Source organism: Perissodus microlepis, chromosome 19, assembly GCF_051167445.1.
Source record: "Perissodus microlepis isolate ML-2025 ecotype Zambia chromosome 19, ASM5116744v1, whole genome shotgun sequence".
Lineage (NCBI taxonomy): Eukaryota > Metazoa > Chordata > Actinopteri > Cichliformes > Cichlidae > Perissodus > Perissodus microlepis.
The window spans coordinates 301,564-321,911 of NC_140479.1; the positions used below are offsets into that span (position 1 = coordinate 301,564).

The 20,348-nt window shown below is 39.8% G+C and overlaps 1 long non-coding RNA gene across 1 annotated transcript; it reads right to left on the reverse strand.

The window, feature by feature from the left end:
- Nucleotides 1-11,050: 11,050 nt before the first annotated feature.
- Nucleotides 11,051-14,828, reverse strand: LOC146365123 (uncharacterized). Its single transcript, XR_014798690.1, has 3 exons — nt 14,796-14,828; nt 13,915-13,940; nt 11,051-12,345 (listed from the first exon to the last, which is right to left on the reverse strand). It is a non-coding gene; the product is annotated as an uncharacterized LOC146365123 (long non-coding RNA).
- Between the last annotated feature and the right edge of the window lie 5,520 nt (nt 14,829-20,348).

Here is a 20,348-nt window from a genome sequence, read left to right on the forward strand (position 1 = left end):
GAGCCAAGGTGTGAAAGTGGGTGTGGGTCCCAATCAGCCAGGGTTTCGGGTGAGCTTATTGTGAAACCTGGCCCCACCCTATCATGTGATTTCCTGAGGTCAGATGGCCCAGGATGTGAGTGGGCGTTAAGGTGTCTGGGGAACCAGTTTCTGTCTGAGTGTGTTACTGGGTCTGAAGTACACTGGGATGTCGTGCTTGGAGAAAACCCTCCTGAGTTTCTCTGATACACCGGCTACATAGGGGATGACAATGTTGTTGTGTCTGTCCTTCTTATCCTCCCTCGCTGGTGTCTGATGTTCTTTTCTGTGAAGCTGGAATGCAGGCACACTGGACGAGCTTGTTCTAAAAAATACAGAAAAATGAACATTTTATTTGTGTTAAGGCCTAAAAACTACAAATAAGTTGTACAATGAACAATATTGAAATACCTTATAGGTGCTGCAGGCCACATAACCAGACTCCAGAGTAATCTCACACTCACATGATGGTGAGGAAAGACATGAGCTCTGCAGTGAGGTTTGAATGTCTCAGTTGGGACACTGAAGAACTCAGAAGACAGCAATACCTGCACAGAGAGACAGAGTAGGAAAAGCATAGATTTGTAATCCATAATGTGAATTAAAACTCAAAAAGTGTCAACAAGTATAATCATTTGAGTGTGGAATTATTTATGCAATAAACAGGATTTAAATTAATTAATTGAATTAAAAACACTGACATTTTTTATCAAAGATAAAGAATAATACCTCTCTCTGCTCTGAGGATCACCGAGCATCTCTGACAGGAAATACAGTTTCCTCAGTATCAGTCATAATTGATGGTCTCAGAGGTGTGTAGTGTGGCAGCATGATGATGGTCTCCAGATCAAGCAGGAGGTCAGGTGATGGGTGTGTCATCTTCTCCATTGAAGACACACTGGTATGGCAATTCATAACACAGCAGTCTCTGTGTGGCATGTAGTTATCTGTGCAGTCCAGCACTGATGGATCAGGTTTGGCTCAGCAGTTCATGAAGATGGTGTTAAGATGTTGTTGTTTCAGCTGAGGATGGTGAAGTTTGAAGGTTTTGCCACAAAGGAGACTGTGCCCTGTCTGAAAAAATACATCTACAAAACAAGTGCTTATAACACCACCCACCCAGCTCAGCCCCCAAGTGTCTATGTAATGCTGGTATGGGGTGTCGGTTATTAAGTCTAATTAGTACATAGGGGATGACAATGTTGTTGCATCTGTCTGTCTTATCCTCCCTCGCTGGTGTCTGATGTTCTTTTCTGTGCATCTTTGCTGACTTTATAAACGCCCAATTAGGATAGCCACATGTTTTAAGTGCTTCCTTTACATGTGTGTGTTCCTTCTTTTTTCCTTCAGGCTTAGAGGGAACATGTTCTGCCCGGGAGGGGGTACGGTCCTAATTACTCCAAGTTTGTGTTCCAGAGGGTGATGGGAGTCAAAGAGGAGGTACTGGTCCGTGTGTGTGGGCTTCCGATAATCTTCAATGTTGAGGTGGCCATTCTCTTCAATGTGCACAGCGCAGTCCAGGAAAGGCAAACAGTCGTCCTTTGTGTCTTCCCTGGTGAACTTGATGTTCTTATCCACAGCGTTAATGTGCGCAGTGAAGGATTCCACTTCTTGTGTTTTGATTTTGACCCAGGTGTCGTCTACATATCTGTACCAGTGGCTGGGTACTCTCCCTTTAAAAGAGCCAAGAGCCTTCCTTTCCACTTCCTCCATGCAAAGGTTGGCTACAATAGGTGACACGGGGGAGCCCATGGCGCAGCCATGTTTTTGTCTGTAGAGACCCTCGTTGTATTTGAAATATGTAGTGGTGAGGCAGAGGTCTAACAGTGTGCAAATCTGATCGGGTGTGAAGTTGGTCCTGTCTTCTAAGGAGTTGTCTTCTTGTAGTCGTTTTCTGACAGTCTCCACTGCCTCTGTAGTGGGTATGCAAGTGAAGAGAGAGACTACATCAAAGGACACCATGAGAACCTTCACAGACATAACACAAGGGAAGACTTTTGATTTAATAACTAAGCTTAAAACAAGTGTTACCTTTGAATATTTGTGGGAAAAATCTGATGCTACCCCAAGAATACAAAGCCACACTGGAAATGATGACAGGCTTGCAGCCCTCTGTCTTCCTGGAGTGAGGTGCCTGATCAGTAGCAGTGAGTTGACAGAAGTCGGTGTCTGTAAGAGTGGTCAAACACTGATACTCTTTCCACTTGCGTAGAGTCTAAGAAGCTGGAATGCAGGCACACTGGACGAGCTTGTTCTAAAAAAATACAGAAAAAGGAACATTTTTTTTGTCTGTAGAAACCCTAAAAACTACAAATAAGTTATACAATGAACAATATTGAAATACCTTATAGGTGCTGCAGGCCACATAACCAGACTCCAGAGCAATCTCACACTCACATGATGGTGAGGAAAGACATGAGCTCTGCAATGAGGTTTGAATGTCTCAGTTGGGACACTGAAGAACTCAGAAGACAGCAATACCTGCACAGAGAGACAGAGTAGAAAAAGCATAGATTTGTAATCCATAATGTGAATTAAAACTCAAAAAGTGTCAACAGGTATAATCATTTGAGTGTGGAATTATTTATGCAATAAACAGGATTTAAATTAATTAATTGAATTAAAAACACTGACATTTTTTATCAAAGATAAAGAATCATACCTCTCTCTGCTCTGAGGATCACCGAGCATCTCTGACAGGAAATACAGTTTCCTCAGTATCAGTCATCATTGATGGTCTCAGAGGTGTGTAGTGTGGCAGCATGATGATGGTCTCCAGATCAGGCAGGAGGTCAGGTGGTGGGTGTGTCATCTTCTCCTTTGAAGACACACTGGTATGGCAATTCATAACACAGCAGTCTCTGTGTGGCATGTAGTTATCTGTGCAGTCCAGCACTGATGGATCAGGTTTGGCTCAGCAGTTCATGAAGATGGTGTTAAGATGTTGTTGTTTCAGCTGAGGATGGTGAAGTTTGAAGGTTTTGCCACAAAGGAGACTGTGCCCTGTCTGAAAAAATACATCTACAAAACAAGTGCTTATAACACCACCCACCCAGCTCAGCCCCCAAGTGTCTATGTAATGCTGGTATGGGGTGTCGGTTACTAAGTCTAATTAGTGCATCAGAAAGCGTGGGCTACACCTAAAGCCCACACTTTCTGATGCCTTTGTTTATTAGCAGCTTTTTCCAGCTGCTCAGAGAATTCTGACTTGGCCTTTATCCACCCGAACCCAAACCCACCCGGATAAAGGCCAAGTCAAACTCACACACCATACCAGCATTACATAGACACTTGGGGGCTGAGCTGGGTGGGTGGTGTTAAACTGTAGTCGGGAACTTTCAGAAAACTATCCATTTACTTCTAAATCAGTTTTTATACATATTCTGTAAGCTGTACTAATGTTTTTCTCTACATAATGTATCATTATAGACATCTCTGGTAGCCTAAAGATAGTTTAAAACTTTTGACATTTTTTACCTGTAAAACATGAGGAAAAACTCATTCATCACAAAAACTTTTGATTCTACAAAATCTACTATAATCAAGAAAATATAATTGTCTGTATTTATTTATGTGACCCATAATAAATACCTGCATTTATCTGGGATTTATGTATTTACTATTTCATATTTTAAAGCTCTTGGAGGGGAAGATCTCGTTTGTTGAGCTACATACGTCACAGTAAAAAGATTTAGTCATTTAAAACATGAGAATAAAAAAAAATGATGTTGGTTTATCAAATGTTGCAGCACATTTCAGATCTGAGGTGCATGATAGCAGAAAGCAGATCTCCCTGCTCTGCATGAAGTTCAGCAATGATTTGGTGAAATGATTAATAACATTGCAATAAGAAAGGGTCTTCTGACAGACAGAGTAGGGAAGACCCTTTTTTCAATGAAAAATCTTTTTCATGCTCTACAATCAGTAAACTGTGTAACAAACATGATCTGTAATTGTTTCAAAACTCACCAGACGACTTCATGATTGGCTCAAGGACAGGACACAAAAGACAGGGTTGTGGTAACTGTAATATGTCCTCAGGACACCTGAATGAAGACTTTTCTGTGGCTGAGAAATAAAAATGAGGTCAAGCAGGGTGTTCTTGTCTGTAGTGGCAGAAGTGATCAGCTGTGAATACCCTCTCGACTGAAACTGCTCCAGAATCTGTTTTCTTCCACTCTGTAACTGGTTCTCATTAAAATCTCCACACACAATTATTGGGTGACAGTCCATTATTTCAAGTGAATCTAAAAGACTTACCAGGTTTTGCATGAATGGTGTCAAACTGTAGTCAGGGGGTCTGTACACAACAGCAATGAGCACAGGGAATGGAGCCTGAACCTTCAACACTAAAAACTCAAGATCAGTGACATTATGCAGATACTGTTTTACCTGAACCTGAAAATGATTCCTCAAATACACAACAACTCCACCACCACTTCTGCTGGCCATGTGAGGAAAGTTTGTGTAGGACACATGTCTGTTGCGTTTGAACATGGTGTAGCCGTCCAAATGAAGACTGTCTGCAACAAAGGAGCCTTGGAGGTGAGACTCTGTGAGACACAAAACATCTGCTAAACACATTTCATGATGACTCTTGATGTCACTGATGTGAGATGGCAAACCCTCCGTATTGTGATGGATCAGTGTAAGAGTGTCAAGTCTGTTGGCTGTTTCTCTGACCTGAAGAAGAGGCATCATTTCCTCAACGCTGGCTTGTCTCATGGTTTGGAGCGCTGCAGTTACCTCGGGATTGGCGTAAATCTTTTTCTCATCCAAGTCCTGTAAATAGAGTCCACTGAGAGACGTCACCCTGCTGAGAGCAACATAAGCCATACCTGGTTCAAAAATGTTCTTCATTGAAACTACAGCTGTCTGTGTCGTAAGACCCTGAGTTTTGTGAATTGTGCAGGCGAATGCCAGCTTTACAGGAAACTGTCTGCGTACCGCTCCTTTAAACTTCAGACTCTCCTCTGCTCTCTCAATGTAAACCAGATCATCAGATGCTGCATTAGAACTGCGGTTGTGTCTCATAGGCTGCCGGTTGTCCATTCTGAGCCCCAGTTTGATTATGTGTCCATCATTTTCAGATCTCACCACCTTTATCAGTATACCAAAAGCACCGTTGACTAAACCGTTTAGTGTGTCCAAGTTTCTGGTCAGCATGACTCGAGCTCCTTCAGCAACATTCAGAGTGTCAGGTAAATCATTTCTCCCACCTGTAAATGGTTTGTCTCTTCGTGCCATTCTGCCTGTACCTTTATCCTTCTGGAAATCGTCTGCATTGATGATTATAATGTTTGAATGAAGCTTCTTCAGGGTATCTGTGTTGTGGGATTCCACATTCTTGTTGGTGGCATAGATGTGTAAGACCTCAGTTGGACATTCTTCTGGTGCAGTCACAGCCTGTGACAACAAATCTCTGTCGCACTGAGAAAGCTCATCTGTCTTTTCTTTGACTCTAATCCTGTTCAACATCTCTGCAAAGGCCACATCATCTTTCTGACGCATGATCTCGGTTAGAGTGATCATCTGAAAATGTTCCCGCCATAGGTCAATCTGTTCTGGATCGTAAACGCAGAGAGGTTTAGACTGTCGCACTGGTGGCAGCTGGTAAAAATCTCCAACAGCTAAAACTGACATTCCACCAAAAGGTCTCTGAGTGCCTTTGATTTGTTTCAGTCTTGCATCCACATAAGCAAAAAGGGGTTTTGTAACCATTGAAATCTCATCAATAACAATAATTTCAGCATTCATCAGCTCAGATCTGACTTCATCCAGTTGGTTACCAAGTCCTTGAATGGGTGGTTTCAGACTCCTGGGTAGTTTCAGTAGAGAATGTAATGTAGAGCCATTGATAGAAAAAGCTGCTGTTCCAGTAAATGAAGTCAGTAAAACAGTTGGATTTGATATGTCAGCTTCTTCTGCATTAGCAGGCAGTCTGCTCAGGATCTTTGATGCTTCAGAGTGAATACACTTAATCAGATGTGACTTTCCAGTTCCTGCACCACCGTTGATATAGAAGAAAAATGGATCTGGGTTCAAACCACAAACGCGCTGAATACACCAGTCTCTTATAGCATAGAACACGCAGGCCTGCTTCTGGTTCAGATTCTGATACATTACACGTACCACAGCTGGATCTACTGCAGGTTGTTCTCTGATGGCTCTGATCTCTGTTACAGCATCAGACTGACGACTGTAGTCGGGGACATTTTCCTGTTCGTTCTCATCATCAGAATGTCTCTCAGGAAGATTCTCATCACATTGCAGCCTCACAACTTCAGATTCAGGAGCCAGATTACACCATTCATCGATCACAACATCCCTATTTTGTTCAAACTCTTCCAGTGCACTCTCAATATCCTCAGAGTTCTTCTCATACTTGTCTTTATTTCTTTTCACAATCCGTTTCACAGACTCACTGTGGTCTGAACATGGAAGTCGCACAAAACCTGAGTTGTAGAAGGACTGATAGGTTTGGAAACATTGTGGTTTCAGATCCTGCTCTGATCTGTGTGGAAGGTAAAGTCTCAACAGTAATATTGCTCAGGATCTTTTTCTTGTGAGCTGTGGTAATACCTGATTATAGCTGGTTTATCATTCTTTCGCCTTTGTACAAATCCAAGCTGGTTTAGAAGAGGAAGCACATCTTTTCCTTCATTTGGACCACTCACCAACCTGCACAAGGCAGCAAAATCAGCCAGTGACATTTCCTCATATTCTGGGGTCTCAGGTCTGCATTTGTATTTATCACTCAAACTTGTCATCCAAATATTACAGCTGTCGTGTGTTGTGCTTTCCAGGTAGCTCATCGGGCGACTCATTTTTACTGGGTTATCATCTGTTGGTACAAATACAACACTGCGGGAACATTTTTTCATTTTTAGGCCACAGACTCGAGTCACACACTCCTGTGCGCTGATTTCTCTCTTTTTTGAGTAAGCCTGCATCACAGCTCTCATTTCATCACATTCATTGACCGTGTTCTTTGCAGAGTTATCAATAACTGTCTTCAGGTATTCAGAGAGGCCAGATTCTTTCTTCGTTATATATTTACAGAGGTATTCTATACATGAATAGGCATTCAAAATTAATGAGACATCTAAATTAGAGTTCCAGGCTTCAAGCAGGTGTGGGTTGTAATTGTTGATCCAACACTCATTTGGGTCACGTTTCAGAATCAGAGCTGTTTTCTTGTTTATGTCCTGGAGGCATTGTTCATACTCATTCATTGTCAAGTTGCATCGTGACAGAATCTGCTCTATGGTGAGGGAAGCAGCTTCAGGTTCCTTCAGGAGGTTCAACAAAGGTCTGAGTTTGGCTTTTGCAGCTTCAGTGTCTGAATCCTCATCCTGTCTCACAATCATTGTTCTTGTGGCTGGTGGTTTGGGAAACCCAAATCTACAACCAGAGTTCACACTCTTAAAGCATGTCTTTGTGTGGTTTTTGCTGTGCTTTTGTAGTTCAGTGACTTTTTTGTGCAGTTCAGGTTGTTTTTCTGGGTCAGGGAGTTGAGCTGAGATGTATCTGTCCACAAAGTCACAGACCGTTTGGTCGTCATCCACATCTACTTCTACCTTTTCTTGAATCCACAGCAACATGTGTATATGCGGACTACCTCTGTGCTGGAACTCAACTCTGTAAAAGTAATCAATGATCTCACCAAGGGGCTGTGCAGGAGAAAACAGCAAATCTCTGAACAAAGCCTCAACACGTTTATCAAACATTCGCATGGTGGTAACTGGATTTGATCTTAGAATTTCACACTTTTCTGACCAGTCCAGGGCTTCAAAATCAACCTCTTCACCTTGCTGTCTCTTTATTGCTTGAATCACTTCAGGCCATCTCATCTCAGCAGCAGAGAAAGTGACAAAGAACTGAGGTGTTCCTATTTGACGAACCATACTGAATAGATCTTTGGTAGTTTTCTGCCAGTAAGCTGGAGTTCCTCTGAGTGGCTGCATAAATCTGATTGCATCTTTATTTCTTACCAGCTTCTCTACTTCTGTCTTACTTTGTAACATTCCTGATGTGATTTTGCGTCCATCTTTGGTCATAGTTTTACCTTTCCTTAGCTGTATTGTCATGCTGGAATTAGCCAAATGTATTTCAGTGACAAACTGTGAGAAAAACAGGTAATTTGTATCTTTAGCAAATCTTGCATCAATGTTGAAAAGCCTTGACTTGAAGTAAGCACTCGGTGTGAGCTTGAGACGTCTCTTTTCATCCAGTGTGTTCTGACCAGTAGGAAACTGCACAGGAAATGCCATGGCTTCCAAATGAGGAGTTCTGAAGAAGCTAACAGGATTGTTTCTTTCTGCAGGAGCCACACAATATGTGTTATCAGTGAAACAGAGAATCTCTTCTGAAATGTCAACAGGCTGCAGACAACTTTCTAGAGCAAAACCTCCATTGTTCAAATCACTTTCTGGTTCATCTGGATTTTGTTCCTCTGGTTGTTCATCACAGGATTGCATATTAATAGCTTGTTCACTTTCAGACTCACTTTCGCACAAAAGGGCATCTTTTTCATAGTTGTCAATTTCCATTAAATCTGCTTCATCATAATCATCACTTGCCATGCTGGCTTCATCACTGCTGTCATCATCAGGTAACGTTGGATCACAAAGCAATGCATCATCTCTGATAACAACATCTGTGTACTGTGGATGAATCTGTTTGAGTTTACGCAGAGCTTGAATGAGTTTAGACCAGGTGACAGTCTGGAACAGCTGATGGCCTTTGTAGCACAGTCGTCTTTTCAATTTCACCCTCATTATCTGTGAATGGCTTCTGAGTCTGGGTAAACAGTCAACTGTTTGTTGGACTTCAGATGGTACACACACCACATTACCACGTATGAGTCTCTGTCTGCCCTTTGGAAGAGGAATAATCTTAGCAAATGGGATGCATTTGGCAATCAGATGTCTCTCCAGAATGTTGACATTGCACAGTTCAGCTGGAATATCCTGCAGTTCTAAACCATTGACAGCAGCAAGCCTGGGCATGCATCCACTTTTGAGGGAACTGTGACACGTGTGACAGATATACTCCTTTTTTCTCTCAACAGGAAAGCTGCATTGATCATGACATGCTTCATCACACACGAACAAATTTACCAGTTAGACACTGCTGAGCTACAGTTTGGTGTTTTGAGTAATTTTCTCTTTTGCAGATTTTCACCTGATTAGGAAAAGAAGCTTTTAGACAAACAGTACAAACATAAGATGGTGCTGACTTAATGTTTGATCTGAAACGAGATATGGCCTCATTCATTAAACTGTTATCTGGATGACACTGTAAACTCTCAGCTGGTCGATGCATCTGGCGATATTTTCTTTTTATGTTCATTGCACATCTGATATTATGCATCTGTCTAAAAGAAAAACTGTTCAAATATTTTACTCTCATTCGTTCTCTCATATTGTCCTTGTGTTGTTGCTGAAATCGTCTCTCTTCTCCATAACGTTTAGTGATGTAACATTTTTTTTTCTGTCTAAATTCTTCACTTTCTTTATAAAGATTATATACATATGACTTCATGTAAGCTTTATGTTTCTTTCTGAATTCTGCACAAGTTCTGTAGGTTGTTCTTATACGTTCCTTCTGTTTTTCTCTGAATATAGGGTTGTCTTTATACGTCCTTATGACACGTTCTCTTTTTCTCTCTCTAATTTTATCTCTTTTGTCTATAGAGAGGTCTGAAATATTCTGTCTGTTTCTCTCTATATGTAGCATTTAGTTTATACAGGTCATTTTTGTATACTCTTTTCTTCTGTCTGTGATCAGGATCATTAGACTTTATACTGGAATTTTTTTTCTTTGCTTTAAAGCTTTCATCAAAAGTGTACATTTGCCTTTCTTTCTTTTTCTGATTTTCGTTCCTTTGTGGTAGTTTTTGTTGGGACAATAATCTTCTCCTCATTTTTTTCCTTTGGTGTTTATTACATTTCAGCAGCTTATCTGAGAGTTCCTCTGCTGTCTTAGTTGAACAGGAGGCAGTGTTTGAATCATTCTGAGGAACAGAATCTGATGCTACCTGAGTTTCTGTCACAGAAGATGCAGAGGTTTCTTTATGTGAATAATCAGAAGGACAATGGCTTTTTTCGGGAGCAGCTGTCTCATTCGAATGATCCACTCTGGATGACGTCACTTCAGTGGTTAAACTCACAGTTTTACGTGTCTGCTCAGGAGATGTTTGGGAGTTTACCTCAAAAACAGGTTGATCTAAAGTTGGTACTGGAACACTTGTAGCTGGTTGTCTGTATTCGGTGGTTTGATTAGCATCTCTTTGGTCAACGGCGTTTTCACTGTGAAACTCAACAGGCTGTAGCTCATAAGTGCAGGTTGGAGCGATGCTAAACATTCAGTATAAGCATTTGAGCCTGTCAATCATGTCGTTTAGACGTGTGAACTTTAACAGAACTGCAGTTCCACCACTTAGACTTAGCGACAATGGCATTCCTGTAGACTTACGTGGGTGAGGGTCAAAATATGCGTATTCACCTGAAGTCAGCCTGCAGACTGCAATGGCTGTTCCTCCCATGACTAGCAAAGCATAGCGAATGTCTGAAACTAAACACTGTAGTCCCTGTTCAAGGCTCAGAAGGTGATCTTTACCATCAAATGTGCCGTAACGAGCAAACTGAGACATATCAACTTGATACACGTGTCTGCGGCTGGCGACCACTGTGGGAAGCTCATCGCAGGCTAGAAACACACTGTTCACAAACCTCTTTCTGGCATCTGAATACACGGCATGGCCTTTGTCCAACACACGGTTTAGATCTGCTCTGGTAATGAATTCATCCTCGTGTAAGAATGACAGGAAAACCAAACTGTTAGCCATGCATTGCTGATTCCGGTACTTTCCATACCTAGGAGAAGCCTGGCTTCGGGACGCACAGATGCTACTCACTCGTGAACGAGTTTCACTGTTTGTAAGCTGTACATGAGACTGTCCTGGGGTTCTGTCTGGATTACCTGTTGTACTTTAGCCTTTGGTACAGACACTGACTGAGCACCTCTCTTTACCACGTCTGCATAGGACACTGCGGATGTCTGAACACTGCGCTGCACTTCTGGACTGGGAATACTTGTAACAGACACCTTTACCTGGTCACCACTCTGAGAAACATTTACCTGTTCTTTCTGCTTTTGCCATCTAAGCTTCTGGGACTGTGACCTTTCCTTGGCATTTTGCTTAAGTACAAACTGGAGCTGATATGTATTTATACACAAATAAAAAGACTCAACCTGGAAACACTGAAAAACTTGTAGCTCTTCTATTGAATCTGATAAATGTACAATTACTCAAATGTTCTTGTGAATCTGTAATAGATGTACAAGGCTGACTTTAATCTAAACTCAATATGAAAGATATTCAAAGGTCTCTTAAAACACTTGGCTCAGTTTTATTTTAGCTTTTTCAAAATCTTTATAATCTTACATATATTTCTTTTAACCAGACTGGTTAATCTGTAAAGGGATATGCAGAATAAATAGCAACAATCAAAATACTATAATAAAACTCTTAGCTTTTAAGTAGAGTTACTGCAAATCTTTCAGATATCTAAATTTTAAAGCAAATATAAACAGCTGTGGTGGTGTGGCGATCAAATGAGAGGCAATGAGGATTCTTCAGCTGAATGTCCTGCAGCAGTCAGGAAACAGGAAGTCTGGGTCCTCAGGGCAGCTTCTCGATGATAATTGCAGCTGAACACTTACACTCAGTAACAGAAATGGCTTTGTCTTTAAATAATAATAGTACACACTTACTGCAGTCAAATGTTATAGTCAATGAAACAGACTAGCCAAATGCATTTGAAATAATCTAATATTTATGTGAATATAGCACTTTGGATATATTACAGAATAACAAGATTATCTTATTACAAATAAACCTTTAAAAAGGTATATATGTTATATGATTTATCAAAGTAATTTCACCTGTAAGCCAAACTATCAGTGTTTATTCCAAAGTGTAATGCTGAGACTAAAACTGCAAATGTAGGGCTGTGTAAGTAGAAGTTCAACCTCCTACTTGTAATTTCTAACAAAATGACTGGATGTGAGAGGACAGGAAAGAAGGAGCAGTGAGAGTGGAGATCTCTCAGAATTCTGAATACAGATCGACAAAGTTCTGATAACAATTTCTGAAAACTTGGATTTCTGAAAACTTGGATTCTCAAATTAGATAGAGCAGTAGAGATAGAGGGATACAAGATAGAATGACTGTCAAATTAGATAGAGTCGGGAGAGTGATAGGATAGACAGAATTGCTTATAATGATAGAGAGAGAGAGGATCTTCTGCAGCAGGTCACCTGTAAGACACAAAAGGCCTGGAATTAGTCGTATTTCCAATATGCTTGGCTTTACCATATTCTTCAGACTATAAGGCGCACTTAAAATCCTGTCATTTTCTAAAATAAGTAAATAAAATAAACAGTGTGCATTATGTATTGATTCTGGTTGTGCTTACTGACCTCGAACTGGATTTATGTGGTACATGGTGCTCAAAATTCTGTCAAATATTTAGTACGAGTTTGGTAAGCTACAAAGCTGCACCGCTTGATGTACTGTTGGAGCATTATGGCTACCATAGCCAGGAGCCTCTTGGAGTAATTCGTACAGTGCTTTAACATAATAGTATGGTGTGTGTACAAGGACGTGGCAACTGTTAAGAGACATGCTTACGAAGCAGATTTCAAACTGATCAGCCCATCAAGAATTTGATGGATTTGTGGAAGAGGAATTAACTGATTAAGTGAGTGTATTGTTCTGTATTTTCTGTGCTACAAATTAACAATGTTGAGAGTTACTATGAGTTAAATGAAGATCGAATTATCTGACTTTTGTTTACCTTAATGTACCTTGTGTTTAAAAACAGACTAATTTATTTACATGCCTTGTAATCTGAAAAATACAGTATATAGAGCTTTACACAATTAAGATTTCTACAGTAAATTATTGGACTGAACTGAATAACAATGTTTAACAAATGGTGGTGGAGCTGTTATAAGGACACTTGCTTTCTATTAAAACAATAAAAACACAGTCTATAAACTCAAACCAAGATGTGCTGCTACAGCAACTTACTGTAAATATTATATGGTCCAAATATATCTGCACGCTGAGGTTAGATCAGACAGTTTCAGGCTTCCTGCTTTAAACACTTTACATCCACTCAACTCAAATGTATTGATTGACTAGCAAAAACAACACAAATCCTTTCTCACATTTGCCAAAAACATCTTGATGATCACCAAGAGCTGTGCTGACTCAGTGCAGTAAACTGAATCTTCTATAGTGAGAGAAACATTACCAAAAAAAAAAAAAACAACCCCACCAGCAATAAAGTCAGACATGGTGCTGTTAGTGGGATGGTCTTTTACTACTTCAGGACCTACATCAACTCATCAGCTCCTGAGCTTAAGTTTAATCACACTTGGGATTTGCAGCAGGAAATTGATCTAAAGCACACAAAGAAGTCAAACTGTGACTGAAACAAAAGTCTTGGTGTAGACTAATCAGAGTCTGGACTTTAATGAAATTGAGATACTTGGTATGACTTGAAAACCCTATATTGGACCTTAATTAAGACAATTCTGAAAGTAGAGTGGACCAAAATCCCCTCAGTGATGTAAACCAGTCATTACTAATTACTGTAAATGCATGATGGTACTTGTTGCTCATTAGATTATCTTAGGTTGTTCTGGTTTGTTTTTCTCTGCTTCATACATAAAATCATGACTTTAAAAATGCTTTTTGGTATTCATCCAGGTTCTCCCTGTTAGATGATATGAAACATGTGACAAAAGCATAAACAAAATAAACCCGCAAGGAAGAAAGACTTTTCCCAGCACTGTATTTCAAACACAACCTTTACTTACCAGACTAAGACGATCAGATCAGCAGTCTAGAGAAACGAAACAATACATCAGATCACTGTGTAATGATTCAGACTTTTGACCCTCTTTACACTCAATCCAGCTTACTGTGACAAAAATTAACCATTAAGATCCTTGATTTCTTAAAGCCTTTAACTTACTGCACTCTAAACATGAAAAACATTAGTTGCAGGGTCTCACATGGCTATAACATGTGTAATAAAAGCATTCACTACTACAGAAGTGCAAAGAATAGGCACCAATATTTATTGGCACAATGCAGGATATACCAAATATTTCCTACAAAGAAGCTTTGTGGCTCCAACATTTTCTATCACACGTCAGTTTTAATAAAATTTGAAAAACCATAACTTTAAATTTCATTTCATATTAAAAATATTGGATACAAAAAATGATAGTCTACATAAATTACACACTGGCTTTAATATAGCAAAGATTATCGACTCAGAACTTTGGTTAACTTGTTTTTTTTTTTATTATTGCTCAAGTGTTTAAGCTACCACTTCCATTCACTCATGTTCTGACTTTAATGTAATACATGAGCAGAATATGAGACAATATAAATCAATAGCTGTGGTGTTTAAGTTACCACTTATACTGACTCAGCTAAAACATGTATGATTTCAGAAGCCATCAAAATTAAAATCAGACATAAATGGTCTATTAAACTTCAGGGACATTTTCAGGGAGAGACATAGGTCCTGTGTGGGGGCTTTGCTGCTACAGATTATAAATCCTGACTATGTGTTTTTGCCTGTCAGTCAATGGATGTCACAAAAAGCCAAACTATTGTATGCTAATTGCTAAACATGTTACACAATGCCAGGTTTATATTGCTTCAGTTACAATGACTGTTTACTTACCAGCAATGGCAAAACCAACGATGTATTTCACTCTGTGTAAAGAAAGACAAAGGAAAAAAAATACAGAATCAGACAACTAAAATCAGCATCAGTTAAGATTCAGTTAACTTGTATGATATATTTGTAGGCTTTAACATTTGAGGTGGCCTGCATTCAAATTCTACTTCCTGAAAATATTATCAAGTGCACACAGTATCATTTAATATGCTGATGTTTTAAAATAAATATCTATACACCTTATTAGTAATATTAATGGCCCACTGCTGAATTTTATTTATTTGAAGGTGGCCTTCTTTATTTCATTATTGTTCATAAAGTGAAAAGTTAAACAGAGCTGTAGATTTAGGTTGTATTTAAATGCGGGCCTGAACAAACAAGCTTTTGTTAAACAGTTTTTAAAAATTTGAAAAGTCTCCTTCTCATTAAGAGATGTTATTATTCTTGTATTTAATATGTATTTTATCCTCTCTCTCTCCCTTCCATTAATTAACCCCCAACACAGACACAGGCGTGCACATGGTCGTGTCCAAATTCATGGGCTGCATCCTCCTGAGGACCCGGCCTTCGCGGTCTACGTGGTCCGGGTCCTCAGAAGGTCGGGTAGGCCGGAAGTAAACGGCTGGGGAAATTGGACGGTCTAGCCTTCTGATTAGCGTCACCGCTGTCTCGGTGGAGTTTAATAAACTCGGCCGTCTGCTCCTTGCTAACTAAAATATAACAGGACACTAGCGTAAACTCTCGACCGTCTCACACTTCTGTTTAATCAGTTTTCTGTGTGTGTGAAAATCCCGGAGGAACCCACCCGGGGGATTAATAAAATTTTATTTTATCTAATCTAATAACTTTAATCTCAGCCAAACCGATTTACTCGCGAACAAATAAAACACTGAAAAAAAGCCCAACAATAACATTTTTAGGTTGTCTGAAAAAAATGACTTGTATATTACGTTTAACCTGAGTAGCGAAACTCCGCGGTGATCTCAAAATGATGTGCCGGGAGTTGTGCCGTTCTCGGCGGCTTCAGTGACCCTCGAGCTCCCGGCTTGCTATCGAGCTGGTGGGTAGCAGATGTTCCGAAAACGTCGAAGCACTTTTGCAAATATGCGATATCTTGATAAACCGAGCAGATATTTGATGATGTTTACACAGCTACTTTCTCGCCTGAAAATATGTTAAAAGTTTATTTTGTGACCCAGAATGATTAGTAAGAGTAATTTTAAAATTTAGTAGCGGCCGCTATTATTGGAAACTGGAGTTTGGCTGAGCCGCGGTATGAATTCTGGGATATGGTGGGCCAGGAAGGACACTCGACCCATCCTTCAAATTCGGGGAAAAGGAGGATGCATTTGTCGGCTGCAGTTGGAGGAGTCTACGAATTTGGACAGCCTTCGGCGCGTCGCTGTGACGTAATCGGTCTACAAATGCGGCCTCAGGAGGATGCAGCCCATGAATTAGGACACGACTATGCGGCCCAGCCAAACTTCAGTTTCCAACAATGGCGGCCGCTACTAAGTTTTAAAGTTACTCTCACTAATCTTTCTGAGTCACAAAATAAACTTTTAACATATTTTCAGGCGGGAAAGTAGCTGTGTAAACATCAAATATCTGCTCGGTTTATCAATATATTGCATATTAGATAAAATAAAACTGTATTAATCCCCCGGGTGGGTTCCTCCTTGGTTTTCACACAGCTGACTAAACGTCAAACAGAAAACTGATTAAAAATAAGTATGAGATGGTTGAGAATTTACGCCTAGATAGCAAGGAGCAGACGCCGAGTTTATTAAACTCCACCGAGACAGCGGTGACGCTAATCAGAAGGCTAGACCGTCCAATTTCCCCAGCCGTTTACATTCCGGCCTACCCGGCCCACGTAGACCGCGAAGGCCGGGTCCTCAGGATGATGCAGCCCATGAATTTGGATTTTTCTCCCGCTGTTGGGTCAGAGGCGGTAAAATGGCTCCTTCAAAGTTGCAGAACCTGCCGCTTCAATTATGTAATGTACCGCCATGATTCTAAAATGGCGGCACATTACATACCCTTACAGCCTAAATAATGAGGCGCTTTTAACCGACTGATTTGTTAGAACTAACTGCACCTTCCGTAACAGACTCAGAAATACTAACACGCCGAATGAAGCTAATGAAACAACACAATAAAGTGTAGCATACAGTCAAATGAACCATTGTCATTTCAAACTGGGTCTATAAAAGCGCTAGGCGTTAGCATTGGGATGTCAGGGCTAGCTTCTCGAAAACTCCTTTAAAATAGAAAATTTACAACTTCTCACAAAAAAAGCAGACATTGTATTGCTTTAATATGACTTATACTTTGACTGGCTTTATAAGTCACTAACAACTCGGTGAATCACTCAAACAGATAATAAACATTTCAGAGAAGAGAAGAGTAGCAGCTTACCGGCAGCAATCCGGGGGAAAGTGGGCGGAGGTTCAGAAGTGAGCCAGAGACGTAAGAAAAAAGAGGCGTTCACTGGTAGTGGGAAATTACACAAAATGGACCTTGAGAACGTAAAAAAATGTAATGTAAATGTAAATTTACATTACATTTTTGAGCATTGAACAAAATAAGGCCAAAAATTCCGGTTTGGAGCTCCTCTTTCTGCTTTAAAAAGTGGAAAAATGAGTGGTGTTGTGTGTCGCGATCAATGACCTTTATATTTTTTTAAAATATAAAGGAGACGGCCACTGAGACGGCCACACTCCAATACAAACGAATGAAATATAAAAGCAAGGACCAAAACCAAATTTCATTTTAATTTCCCCCTTCAAACTCATATTTTAAACACAGCCACGGTTGATTTACCCCTGCCCCCGGAAGTAGTCCTTCATGTAAGGCTAGTACGCGCATTTGAAAAGACGCACATTGAGCACAAAATGTAGCTTCTCTCATCTCAATGAGAGAAGGGTTATGTAATGGCTCATGTAGCGACACCATATATCTGCAAATTGTGAGCGAAGAGGAGACCGATGGAAACAGCCACTGGACGGACGGATGATAGCGGGGCACCCGTCTGTCGTTGTGCGCACATTTGCGCACAGCCTCCGCTGTCGGGGCTGCGAGAAGCGCTGATGTTTTCGTTTGAAAAGGTGAAAAATAAGTATCGCTATTGAATTTAAAGTGTTACAAGAAAAATGAATATTTTTTAATCTTAAGACGGGACGTTGACGTCACGACTTCCTTCCTTCCGGTGTGTCTCCCACGTGATCTGCTGCTAACGACAGCAGATCACGTGGGAGACACACCGGAAGGCTGCATGCGGCTGCTGGGAGACACACCGGAAGGCTGCATGCGGCTGCTGGGAGACACACCGGAAGGCTGCATGCGGCTGCTGGAGTCACTGCCTGGGGCAGCTGGAGCCACGGAGAGCCGCCGCCGGACGCACAACTTTCCCGATTCCCAGCAACAAATGTTTATGTTCATCCTTGTAAAATAAATGTTTTTCTGGTTCAAAGTGATCTTGTATTGTTATTTAGACATCTTTTTTATTTTATTTTATAACAAAACGAGGTAATAAGCGTTTAGTGTAAGGAAAACATGATAAACCTGATATGGCACTATATGACATTTAGTGCGCTTCTGCCAAAAAATAGTAATGTATCAAAATGAATGTCGGTGGTAATCTTTGGACCATCCAAAGGCCTAATTATAATAACAATAAAATATAACTTCAAATGTATTTTATGGAAAACATTTAAGTTTTTTGTTTTTTTCCGCTAAAAAAGGAGTGCGCTCATGTGACAAAACTAGGATTTAAAGGGTTAAAATCCCCGAAATATAATTAAAACTTTATATGAATATTTCAAGGAGAAGTAGTTTTAAAAGATTGGATAATTTAAAGTGGAAAAAAATATTAATATATAATCTTTTTATAGCACTTTTTATGGCGTGGTCGATTTTTGGCTCTAGGACCTCATAAGGGGGTCTTTTTTTACATGAGCTCCTGCAGAAAAACTAACGGCCGATCAAAATGAATGTCAGTGGTAATCTTTGGACCATCCAAAGGCCTAATTATAATTACAATAAAATATAACTTCAAATGTATTTTATGGAAAATATTTAATTTTTTCGTTTTTTTCGCCTAAAAAAGCCGTGCGCTCATGTGACGAAACCGGGATACAAAGGGTTAAAATCCGCGAACTATAATTAAAACTTTATATGAATATTTCAAGGAGAAGTAGGTCTAAAAGATTGGCTAATTTAAAGTGGAAAAAAATATTAATATATAATATTTTTATAGCACTTTTTATGGGGGGTCTTTTTCTAGGACTCTCCAAGGGTTAACTGACTGAAGCAATGACAACAGTCTTCTCCTGAACACCAACACCAAGGAGGTGGTAAAGAGTTCACCAGACCTAAAAACAAAACAAAACAAAACAATGCAGGACAGTCTGCAAAGATGTCGAGTCAGTCAGACATTGTGCAGAGCAGATGAGGAAGAAGTTGTAATCTAAAATGGAGAACAATAAATACAGCCACCTAAGCATCCTCACAGGACAAGATGAACTGCAGTGAGAGGGTCATCTTACTGCACTGCAGGACTCAGAGGTTCAGGAGGGTCTTTATCCCCATTGCCATGAGGCTTTTTAAAAGCAACTACTCACATGTTCTTCTCACATTTAGTTCTTTTACTCTAATAAACATTGGTAGTAATCATATGAATTCTGAGCTAAATGGACTTGCCCTGATAGGCTTCAGCCAGCACAGAAGCTAATACACCACAACACTTAGGGAAACTGAAAATGACTGTTATTAATGTTTTCAAACTGTTTAAGAAAAACATATATAATCTTTCAGCCTTCTAAAAAACACACACATAAAAACAGTATTATATGATGTTGAACATACAGATAGGCAGTTGTTGGCCTACAGGAGTGTTCTTTATCGAAGGTTTTAAGTGCTTAAAAAGTCTGTTAAGCTCTGTACAGAGCATGCAATGTAATTGTACATTAGAGAGTGTTTTATAAACCATCTCTTCTGTTTCATTTAATAAACATGAGACTGCTTTACGCATTTTCAGCTATTTATTAGATTTTATCAGATTACAAAACACTTAGCATAAGAATGCAATTGAAACTATAACTTTTAAATATTGTTTAAATGAATGAACATAGCAACTTGAACATTTTAAAAAATACAAACAAAACAAATGAACTATATTTATATATATAGATCTATATATATACATATCTATATCTATATCTATATATATATATATATATATTTATTCTGGTTTTTTTATGTCTACTATTTGTTTTCCTTTGATTTTTACAGTAAAGGTGATCGTGTCCTTCTCAAACTCCTCCTCGTAGGGCTTCCACATTTCCTCTTCAATGAAGAGGGTTTCTCCAGTTTGAAGGAGAACCTGCAGCTGGGTGGACTGCAGTGCACTGCACTGCTCTGCAGTGTCCACACCAACTATAGTTACTTCAGTCCTTTCATCTTCCTTTGTCTGTTGATACACAAAAAGCATATATTTAATATGGTAATCACGTCTTGATGCATGCTCAATGATCCATGTAAGTAAATCCCAAA